The sequence below is a fragment of the Maylandia zebra genome, linkage group LG17 (genome assembly GCF_041146795.1).
Source record: "Maylandia zebra isolate NMK-2024a linkage group LG17, Mzebra_GT3a, whole genome shotgun sequence".
In the NCBI taxonomy this organism is placed as follows: Eukaryota; Metazoa; Chordata; class Actinopteri; order Cichliformes; family Cichlidae; genus Maylandia; species Maylandia zebra.
In genome coordinates, this window is record NC_135183.1 from 1,005,187 (window position 1) to 1,016,812 (window position 11,626).

At 45.6% G+C, this 11,626-nt stretch overlaps 1 long non-coding RNA gene across 3 annotated transcripts in view; it reads right to left on the reverse strand.

Moving 5' to 3' along the window:
* The window catches only part of LOC101481724 (uncharacterized), a 59,574-nt gene extending 49,022 nt beyond the window's left edge, over positions 1-10,552 (reverse strand). For 2 of the 3 annotated variants that reach the window (XR_013093988.1, XR_191746.5), the window contains exon 1: positions 10,196-10,552. This is a non-coding gene — a long non-coding RNA (uncharacterized LOC101481724). Of the gene's footprint in view, positions 1-9,182 lie in introns of all 3 variants that reach the window. The other variant, XR_013093989.1, reaches the window with a different exon arrangement.
* Between the last annotated feature and the right edge of the window lie 1,074 nt (positions 10,553-11,626).

Consider the following 11,626-nt stretch of genomic DNA (forward strand, 5'->3'; position numbering starts at 1 on the left):
GTGGGAGAGGAAGGCTAAGAGGAGTGTCAAGTTAATGAAATGACACTGTGAGATTTCAAAAATAACATAAAGTCGGCCGCGCGTGCACAGGCCTCATGACTCGGCCAGAGGGCCGTGACGGCGATAACGAGCCTCTCGCTGCCTTCTCACACATAGAAACAAACACAAGTGGAGCACCTTATTCTGCACCAGAAAAGACTCAGCTGTGCTGATCTGATCAACCAAACGAGAACCGCTGCCCAACTCTGTACTTCCCCTGAGCTGTGTGATGACAGGACACTGTGCTTCTATCAAATATGATTTCAAGTAAAACATCAAAGGCATTAAAGGCTTCAGCCACGTTTGTTTCACCACCTGCACAGAATTCATGTGGAACAATTAAATATTGTTCCACATGGGAGCGCGCTCCTGAGGATAACATCACTGAAAGCATGATCTCAACATAGAACAGCATATGGGACTGATGCTGCGTAACATAATCTTTATTTTTACATTGTTTGCGTCCCTGTGATTGTGTGCTTCACCGTATTGGAATATGTTTTCTCTTAGGCTGCGTTCACTCTGCAGGTCTTGATGCTCAATTCAGATTTTTTGATCAAATCCGATTTTTTTGTCTGCTCGTTCACACTACAAATAAAATGCGACAGCAAACGCGCTCTAGTGTGAACGCTCAAAGCGGCGCATGCGCAAAAGAAGACGTCACACACAGACGTCTGTTTAGACCCAGAGCAAACAGTGTTGTTTGACTGATGGCCTTAATATAAAGACTTCGGACTTTACGTTTCCCAATTTCGCTTTAAGTTATAAAGTTATTTTGTTATTTACATTTGGCCTAATAATGATCCTTGTTGCTGTTTCAGAGGAGCGCTGCTTCAAAGGATAGATTTCTGTCAGAATCTGCAGATTATACAGTACAAATAAAATGTTCACGTTTCTCCAACGTTGTCTTCCCAGCAGTTTCACTGACATCTACACTGGATGGCCAGGAAGCGTTCACCATGTCTTCTCCGGCGCTGATAATTGGCGTCTGTCTCGTGTCAGTGACGTAAAAGACGGATTTAATGCGACGTGACCATCAAACAGCAGTTGCTTTCTGAAACATCAGATATGTCTCGGATTCAGGACCACATATGAAAGTGACCCAGGTCGGATTTGTGCCGTTCACACTGTCACACCATGATCGGATATGAGTCGCACAGGGTCAAAAAAGTCGGATTCGCCTGCAGTGTGAACATAGCCTTAGAGTCAGATATCATAGTTTATGTGCTCGTTTTACATTATTTATTGATTTTCATCATTTTTAAATAATAATAAACACAAGTTGTGATGTAGTAAAAGTCGCCTCAAAAACCAAATTGGCTGACTAGATGATGGATGGGTTTGTCAAACAAAGACACGTGTTTGCTTTTCCCTGTAAAAGGTTCTGCATGCATGTGTAGTAACATCCATCCCTGTGATTCTACCTCACCATGACTCAGCACAGAGGCAGCCCTGATTACTGCCCGACTCTTTTAAATGAAGAAATGATTTAAATAGAACTGGTCTGACCAGGAGGAGCAGGCTGAAAGAGCTGCAAAAGCAACAGGTCACGCCACGATCTGAACAAGCGCCAGAGAAGAAAAAAAGGCACTGACATCTATCATGTTACAGAGCCATCTCCAAGGCTTTGGGATCCTAACCAATCACAAATCACATTCGCTGAGAAAATCTGGAACAATGTGTACTTCCCGGGAGTGTCTGGTCTGCCAAAATGACTTCAAGACCACATCGACAACTCATCCAGGAGGTCGCAAAAGAACCCAGAACAAGAACAACCTGCAGGGCACACTTGTCTCAGTTAATGTGCGTTCCTGGAGTTGGGAGTTCGTCTTGTAATCGGAAGGTTGCCAGTTCGAGCCCCGGCTTGGACAGTCTCGGTCGTTGTGTCCTTGGGCGAGACGCTTCACCTGTTGCCTACTGGTGGTGGTCAGAGGGCCCGGTGGCGCCAGTGTCCGGCAGCCTCACCTCTGTCAGTGCGCCCCAGCTGTGGGTACAATGTAGCTGCCATCACCAGTGTGTGAATGTGTGTGTGAATGGGTGTGTAAAGTGCTTTGGGGTCCTTAGGGACTAGTAAAGCGCTGTACAAATACAGGCCATTTTACCAATGTCAGTGTTTACGATTCAACAATAGAAACAAAGTGTCGACCAAAGAGAGCACAAAGGAGTGTCCGACTCGTTACATCGGGCATCGAACCAGCACAGCGTTCCAGAAACAAAACATTCCCAAAGTCAAACACAGTAGAGGTAGTGTCATGGTCCGGGCTGCATGAACTAGTATGTTTTTCTATTTTATCTAATCTTATTCTTTTGTGTTTTTCTAAAATTTTACTGCTCTTAACTTGTTCTCTCTGCTGTGACCAAAGACATGTCCCCCGTGTGGGACTAATAAAGGTTTATCTTTATTCTGATTGCTGTCAGAAAACCCTGAAGAGAACGTCGGCCCATCAGTTCATTAACTCCATCCTGCAGACACGAGGGCGCCGACAGTCTTGTCAAATAAAAATCACATTATAATAAACATGTATATATAATACTGTGCAGCATAGTTAAGCCTGTGCAGTGAAACTGAACAACAGAATGAGTGCATCTCTGTGAGCAAGCGTCTCCTGAGTGTCAGCTTCTCTGGCACAGTGGATTCAGTTGGTGTGTGTGAAAGTGCATTGCACAAGCAAACACAGCGTGTGAAGTCAAACTGGAAGTGTTTTACTTTTGGACAAAGTGATACCCAGCATGATGGAAAACAAAGCCTGTACAAGCGGTCTCCTTTCTATTGTTCCGCGTCTCGGAAAGGGCAGCAGAACTTTTTCAGGGAACTTTGTGCTCTGCTGTTACGTCAGGGACCGGCACAGGAAAAGAGGCTATAAATGGCAAGTGTTCCATGTCCATTCTCAACATGTAGGTCAGAGTAGAGCTGTTGCATGTACAATCAACGTGTAGAAGTGGAAGTGGCTGACAAGGGATGAGAGAGTGTGTGTGACAAACATCACAGTGTCAGCAGCTTCAGCAAGCCCACATCAAGAGGCTTTCTCAGAAACCAAAGCCTTCTTTGTGTGCCGTTTTTGTGAATTCACAGGAACCCGAGATCTTGTGTTATCCCCACGTAACCCTGCCGTTTTCTCTTGTGGAGTGAACTGGTATGGCCAGTCTATTTGGTTTCCAGCCACTGGGGAAACTGGTGTTCCCTCCTCACTGTACTTTACAGAGGCAGATGACAGAAAGCCTCCTAGACAACGATGTTCAAACAGGAATAAATCCAGCCGCGTCAGAAGCACCAGTTGGTTTTCCTATGACCTCACAACTGTTACTCTGACCAACCGCACTGCTTTATTATTTTCCCACAGCCTTTCTCACTAACCCCTCTGTTTCCTTGGGGATGCTTCTCACTTTAGCAGGCTTGCAGAGAGAGTCAGCGGCGGAGGAGGTGACAGCACGCTAGGCGACAAACTGACAATAGAGTTTTGTCGGTTTGGCTTCTGTGGCATTAGGGACCGGGTCAGACTTCCTGGGTCTCCTGTGGCCCGACATGAGAGCTGGACACTCACCCTAAGCTCAGAGAAATCCCTGTGCTCTGCTGACCTTCAGCACTAGTTAAAGTGGTTACGGAGAAGGTCAGTGTGGTTTCCAGGCCGACAGAAATGAGCACTTCCCCTTTTCAGCAGTGCGGTTTTGGGTGTCATGCACAGACGTCAAGCAGCATGGGATACATGACGCATGCTGAGTGCTCGCTCTCTCTCTCTCTCGGTGAGTGTCTCTCTTCCCATCTGTGGCTTGAACAAGACACTGGAGGATGGCTAACATAGCAGTGTTGGTTCATGTGACACTCCCCTGTGCCTTTGGCCTACTTTGCAGAGCAGTAGCACTCGCTAGCTCACAGAAACTCTCCTGCTTCAGTAACATTTCCAAGTACAGCCTCACCATGTGACAAAATTCTCGAATGCCTCTTGTATCCTTTCACATATCGAATCAAAACCATCAAGGGACTCATCAAACCCTCCTGTCCTTTACTATTTATACTTTGTGGTCATTTGTTTCACTCCTAAAACTGGGAACTGAAATCAATATAAAGTTTCAGAGTGTAGACTGTATATAAAAGACAGACAACTGTCGCCATGTTGTTTTCCTGAGATCGGCTTTCAACTGCTTCCTTATTTCCCAGTGGATTGCTACAGCTGATCCATGTTTATACTAGATGCCCTTACCGAGCCCACCCTCCCATTAGGAGGCAGTAGGCGGCCAGTTTGTGACTCCTCCCAGGCTTGAACCAAGAATCTTTTGCATGAAAGCATTGATAACCACGCAGTGCAGTCACTCGTCACGTCTCTGCTAATTAGTGCTGAACAACGACTAATAAAATTCGAGATTTCACTCAACAAAACTGAGATTGGCTGTGCCGAACAGAACGATGTGTTAGTTAGATGATTAGAATAAATGCTTAACAGTACAAACAGAGAGGAGAGGTCCAGCTCAGTGTCCATACGTCTGTCAGTCAAAACAGCAGATTATTCTTATGACAATGGAAAGTATCCATAGAGACCAAAAACACTTCTTGTGCTAGTCTTTAAATATGCTTTTTAATGTTGTGTGAGTTGGTCATTTTAACATGGGACTCTGTGGGGCGTCATTCACTCTTGGAGCTAGCTTCAAGTGGCCGTTAGAGGAACTGCAGTTCCTGAAACCCCAGTGCTAGCTATTGTTTTCATCCTCGTACGGTTCATATTACTCCTATCACTTTGTGGGGGCGGGGTCACCAACAAAACCATCCATTAGGATTTAGGTGTGGATTCTTCTTCTTCTTTATGTGTCACTCTGTACTACTGTCATCGCTTAGCAGCAAAGCTCTGTCTGCTGTGTCCTGCGATCTGAAGGCTTATCCAGGAACAGCGCAAGCAGAAATGGTGTGAGTTGTATGCATGTGGCTGAAGTGGAAAGGTGGAAAGACTTGTGAAAGGAAACAGAAGCACAGAGTTTGTGGACTCTTCCGGCTGAAGCCCATCTATGACCCAGACCATCACTCTCCCTCTTTACGTTCCTGTGTTTATATCTCACCTCCACCACACATTTCCTTTCCCTGTGTTGTGTCATTGCTCCGACCAGCAGACATATGGGCAGTGGGCTGTTACCCACACGATGTTACATCTTTGTTAAAGGCAGACCTGATGTTCCCACAGTAAAGAGGCTCTGCCAAACGAGAGGAAGTAGAAGAAATTCACTTAAATAAGACTTTTGTCTTTTAATACAAATCTTTTATTTGCGTCTGTGTCTTACCTCTCTGATCCTCCCTAATAAAGCTGTGGGCAGTTTTCTCCTCCATTACCCGAGCCCTGCTGAGGCTTCGTTTCACGTCCTCCCCAGGCCGGTTGTATGCCAAGCAGCTTGGTGCCAGGCCAGACTCTCGCTGCCAATTCAGCCTCCATCCTGCAGACTGCTCAACAATGCAATGCGCCACTCACCTCTGACCAGACCACCTCCCAGTTCAATCACAATGCATATCCCACGGCAGTCATAAGTGAAATAAGAAGCGATTGTAAATTGGCCGTGGGTGTGAACGTGGCTGCGAATGATTGTCTCTCTGTGCGGCAGACTGGTGTTAAACAAGTGTGCAGCTGCTGCGCAGCATCTTGGGTCCAGCTCCAAATGCAAACCCATGTCATGGAAATGCAGTGCAGTACCGTGAAGTTTCAAGCTTCAAGGATAAAGCCTTTACATTTCTGATGGTACAACCCCAAACTGTGAAAAGCTGGGAGAGCCTACATTTGTAGATGGCTCAAAATGATTAGCTCACCAAATGATTTCCTTCTACTTCCTCAGAGCTTCTTTGCTGCATGTACCGAGGAGCCAGAGATCAGTGTCAGTGTAGCGCAACAATCTGCAGTTCTCAGTTTGAACTATGCCGATTTCCAACCACAGAGGTTTCTTCAGATTTCCAAATTTTTAGAATTGTAGCTTTACAGCAGGACAAGTTGTTAATAGAGGAAATCAAGTGTTTCTCAAACATCTGCTCAGCACATTCAGCCACACTGGATATGAACTCTCTGGACTAATAATTAAAGGAGCTGACCTGCAGTCATAAACCAGGCTCCACAGAGGATAGACCCGGTTCTCTTTGCCAGTGTTGGACTATAATGTGTTACTTAAAGTAAAATCACAGAACGCCACTTAATAAGCATGCTCGTGCTCCTCGTGGGATGAACGCTGTTAATTTGCTATTAAATGTATGTCAGCATCTGATATAAGAGACATGTATTTACAGGCACAGCTGTGCAGACTACAGGAGGAAGAAAAGAGGAAGAACCCAGCTGATGGTGATGACCCAGTTACCTCTGCTGTCACGCCGCTCACACAGGTGGAGATTTGGTGATTGAAGTACAACCTTCGTGTTTGTCTGACTATAATGAATGCTGCAGTCTCTTGGGAACACGATCGGTGATTTACAGTACGATATGAAGAATCCACAGAAGGACCCAGATTCGATAATACTGCTGTCAGTCAGGGAAGGTCAGCACAGCCTAAACTCATTGCAGAGTAACCTGATTTTGCTTATTCCTTTGCCACGTCTCTCGTTGTGTTAGATGGCTCGTTGGGCCTGGGATACATCTGAGAACCCATCTTCCCATGTCCATTTCCCATCCCTTAGGAAGACCTCCGTTTGCTGAGGAAATATTTGAGGAGTGTCCATTACTGAAGCTGTTATGAAAGTCATTTAACCGACAAGTAAGTTGCAGTCAGCTCGAGTCTGGGAGGGCGGCTGGCCAGCGAGATGATGAGGTCACTTTGAACAGCGACTAAGGAGGTTGGCTCCGAGCTGGAACGAGCACAGCTCTGGACAAACAAAAGCCTGTGCCACTACTTTTGTAGTGAGCTGAGCGTAAACACATTTCATAATCAAATGCGCACTCGCCCAGCCCACATGGACACTGGCTCATTTTTACTGCATGTTTGCATTTGTTTACGATGGATCCAGCCACAGTGCAGGCCAGCGAGCACGCAGTAACCAAGAAAGCGATCGCTCGTTAGCTTCTTTGTTCCTGTCTCACCTTTTTATCTGTCTGTGGTTTTCCTGCTCCCCGTGCTCTCACTCCTTTCTCTCCCACTCTGCAGCAGCATAATGTCTGCCGCTCTCACCCCTCCGCTGCCGCCCGCGTCACTTCCCTTTCTGATCGGCTGTCATGTAAACACAAGCATGCCCCTGCTCAAAGGCATGCTCTTACATACAGGCTCAAACACACACGCACACATCACTGAGTCACATGGGAGCTGCTAATTATGACCACATAAAGCCAGCGGAAACACAACTTTTACAGCTGGCTGTGTGAGCTGCTCTCACACTGTAGCTCGTTGTTCACAGGAAAAAAAAACATACACCGTTTACTTCAGATCACAACAAAGGGAAAAAACATTTCTCAGATTAGCCTCTGATGCTGGGGATCCAAGTAGCACAGACTGCTGTGTGGCAGCAAAGAGACTCAGTGGACGGTGCAGTTGAACAAATCGGCTTCTGCGCTGACCATTTACACAAGCTAGCAGAAGAAAGGATGAAAACAATGTATTCAAATGAAACAGAGCTATTTGTTGAGACAAGGCGAGCACAAACATCTGACAGACGTCAGGCACAGTCTGTGACGCAGATTGGAAAGTCTGTCTTCAGTCAGCACGTGTATGCACCCACAAAAACAGTCACAGATAAACAGGAACCCACAGTAACAGGGAGGCCATGCTATCGCCGCTGAACACCACTGACACACTCCAGCCATTTCCAGCATGCGGCTAATCCCAGTTCAAATTCACTTTGCCAAGTAATGCTCTCGAGGACGGAAATAACAGCTTAGAGCTGCGAAAGTTTGCTTCAAAAGGATGATGGATTTGTTCTCGTGTTCTAATAAGGCCAAACACAGCAGGATTAATGCGGTTAATGGTTAATGCTGTGGGATTATTGCAAATTTCATTACTATACAACTACTGGAGGACAGCAGAGGTCACGTTTTACAATGCTTATACTTGTCAGGGCGCAGATGCTGTTTATCGGGAAGCCGACCATTCCTCCAGTCAAACAAACAGAATTTGGTTGGTTTCATTTGAACTTGAAAGAAATGATGCAGTGGCAGATGCACGAATCAGAGCTGATGCAGTCCCGTAAGTTTGTACTGGAGCAGGACCTGCGCTACCAAATTATTAGTGAACTTGATGTAATTTGAACAGAGGAAACATGATGTCAGAGCTTTGTTATTGGTTGGCTGTGCACTACAGAATCACTGTGTTACTGTTATGTAATGTCTGCCCTGGATTGCAAAGCTCAGGCCACATGCTCCACAGTACAACACTGTGATACAAACGTTAATGACAGGTGTAAGCGGGGAATCCTGTCACAGCCTTAAAGGTTTGCTTTGTGAAAGTGGCTCGTTGCAAGTGAAATTGATTGTTCGCCGACCTCTAGCAATGCATCGTAACAGCATACTGCACCCATCCTCCAGCGGACGTGATAATTGTGACAGGAACAAAGAAGGAAATCAAATAATGTCTTACGAAGCCACAGAAACAGCAGACGGACGATGGATGGACAGAACGCTGGACTTTAACACAGCACACTTTAGCTCACTTCCTTGAAGCAGAACCAAGTTTATCTTATTGGACTTTTTTTAACAAAATAAATTATTAGGCTAGCGCTGTCACATCATAAAGAAAGAGTTTTCCTTATCTCCTCTGGGTTGTACTGAAGCATGTTGTTATAATTACTGCAGTCAGTGTTTGAAAAGTTAAAAACTCTTTTGCACTCATTCTGTTTTTTACATTCTTGAATTAAACACCATCTGTAACTTGTTTCATTCTTTTTCACTATAAACAAAGAGAAACAGTGGACACACAGGCAGCGTTGCCAACCTGACTTTTTGTTCCAGCCACACTGTCCACAACTTCAAATACAGACTGCTGGTGTTATCAGTCTTTAGTTTCCTGCCAGTCGACTAATTTGTTCATTTCCTAATAAAAATATTTCAGCTCTTCTTCGGTGCTACAGTAACAAATAGTTTTAATAACTTGCTACTTCTTCTGTATCATTATTATATCAAACGAGTAAGAAATGGAAGAATCTGATTATTTTAGACACTACAGTCTGGAATAAGTCGTGATATTATAAAGAGTTTACATACGTCTTTAGGGGTTTTCTTGTCTGCTCTGCTGATCGGATCTGGACAGCCTTTTGTATCAGCTGCTTCTTGGAACACTTGGAGAGCGACTCCGGAAGAGCCTCTCGCATTAAAATATTGAAGTACTTCCCCTTTCTGGGTGAGACGGCGGCCAAAATAGGACGCTCTTTGAACTGTGTGTGTCATATACACAATGATGTGACTGCCCAGTTATGAATCAGCAAAACGCTGGATGGTGTGTGTGTCTGAGGGAGAGGGAATGTGTGTGTGTTTGCGCAATAACCAGAGCAGCAGGCAGGTGTTTTCTTGTTTTCCTCACCAGTCAGTATTGACACAATGAAGCGCTGACGGCACCTCGCAGGCATCCCGCAGGGAAATTGGGTGGCTTTATTAAACACATAGGACCGCTGCTTTAAAGCGACGCTCTCGTAAATGAGCACCGGAGCCAGAAAACCAGCACAGCCAGTTTAACACTCGGAGTTTACAGAATGTCATCCTTTTGGGCACATCTCAATGTTAAGTTGGAGAACTGTCAAACACTGCGAGCCCTCATTAAACGGTGAAACATACAAATAATCCATCTCGCTGTAAAAGCCGCACAAAATCACCACTGACAACTTCACTTGCTCTTGGCACCTCGACTCAGAGCTTCGGGTTCGCCACAGAGGCGCGGGATGTTTCCAGTCCAACATGCTCAACGTGAAAACGCGTTCTCAAAGCACCGGAGTCGAACCCTTATGCCCACTTGTTTACTTCAACTTCAATTTCTATGTGCGCAACACCACCTGGAATGCGGACACTGGCAAACACGCACATGGCCCGTGATCAAGACTCCCCTGCAGGGTGATTGCGCTTTCTTCAACAAACGCACTATTCCAAAAGCCCAGAGATGCGGGTCCTCACTAGGGTACAGCAGGCTGGCTACCAGGCACAACTCAAGCGCGAAAACGCACCTGCGGCAGCAACCCGGAGCCGATCCCCACACCAGCCGAGCTATTAGAAATAAGTTCACTCACACCGAAGGGCGCTCCTCCTTTGCTCCGGGACTGTGCGAAATACGCGCACAGGCGACATTTTCCTCCTCTTTTAAAGTGCGCGTCACAGCTGGCAGGTGCAACGGCGAACACAGAGGTCCCGTCCGATGAGGCGCAGTCTGTCCGGCTCGGCCCAGCCCGGTCGAGATCGGCAGCGTTCGGTTGGGCTCGGCCCCCTGGCCCTCTACACTGTCGGCAGATGACTGCGTACATTTCTGCTCCCTTCTGCTTTAGCAAAGAGCCCAGCGCACTCACTCTGTTCCTGCCTTTTCATTATATCATGTCCATGTGACACGCTCAGGCCTCAGTCGATGGAAACTTAAAGGGACCTCCCACGTGATGGCGCGCTCACGACAGCGAGCGCGTCCAGGAGAATTAAGAAATAAGATGCAAGGCAGCAGGAACCAGACCCGCTCGGGCTGGTTGATAACTTGTTTGGGGGGTTTGTCTGTTTTTTATCTGGAAGATTTTGCCGCTGGCTCTAATGGTCATTGTAGTAATGTCGGTCATCTCTAGTAACAGTAATGATGATGAAGATAAGTTGATGCTGCTGCTGATGAAGACTATGATGAAAATAGAGCGTGGTGTTTTATTGTAACGACAATGACAACTGCTATAGTCAGACAACCATTTGTGGTTATGATGATGATGATTATGACAGTGAGCCTGTAAAAGTTGTGATGATGATGATGATAAAGAAAACCTGATGGCAGCGATGAAGATAACTACATTTGGCTGGTGAAGATAACGATGATGGTCGTGGTGATGAATGTGAGAATGATGATGATGATGATGATGGAGATAATCCTCACTGGTTATAATAAAGATGATGATGATAAATAAAATGATTATCATGATAGTAAAGAGAATCCTTATTAGACGTGACAATGATGATGAAGGTAACCTTTGTTATTCTTAATGAACAGGCTGATGCTCTTTGTTAGCTTTTTTTTCCACCAATGAGCTCATGGCCAGTATGACATCATCACAGGGTGACTAACGTTGTGGGGAAAACACCTGATCTCATATCAGAGGCAGATTACCGAAACTGGATGTAAAGCTGTGTGTCTAGGACAGTGGACAGAGGGACACTTTGTGTGAATCTTGCTCTATTTACACTGACTTTACATTTAGATTATTTTACATTACATTTGCATTTTGTTTATTTTTATATCCTCTGTGAATGTGTTAGCATGGCTGAATACAGGGGTTTAAATCCCTCATTAACACATCTGACTGAAAAAGCTAATGTTGTGAATTTAAACAAGGATGTTTTTGGAAGCTGAGGCCAGCAGCACGGTAGTCAGAAGACTTAAAAGTCGTGGACTTTAGAGCTGATCTGAAAAATACTTTTAGTTTTACCACAGATCAGACTGCCATGTCAAATGTAAAGGGTCCCCTCACGGTGACCAT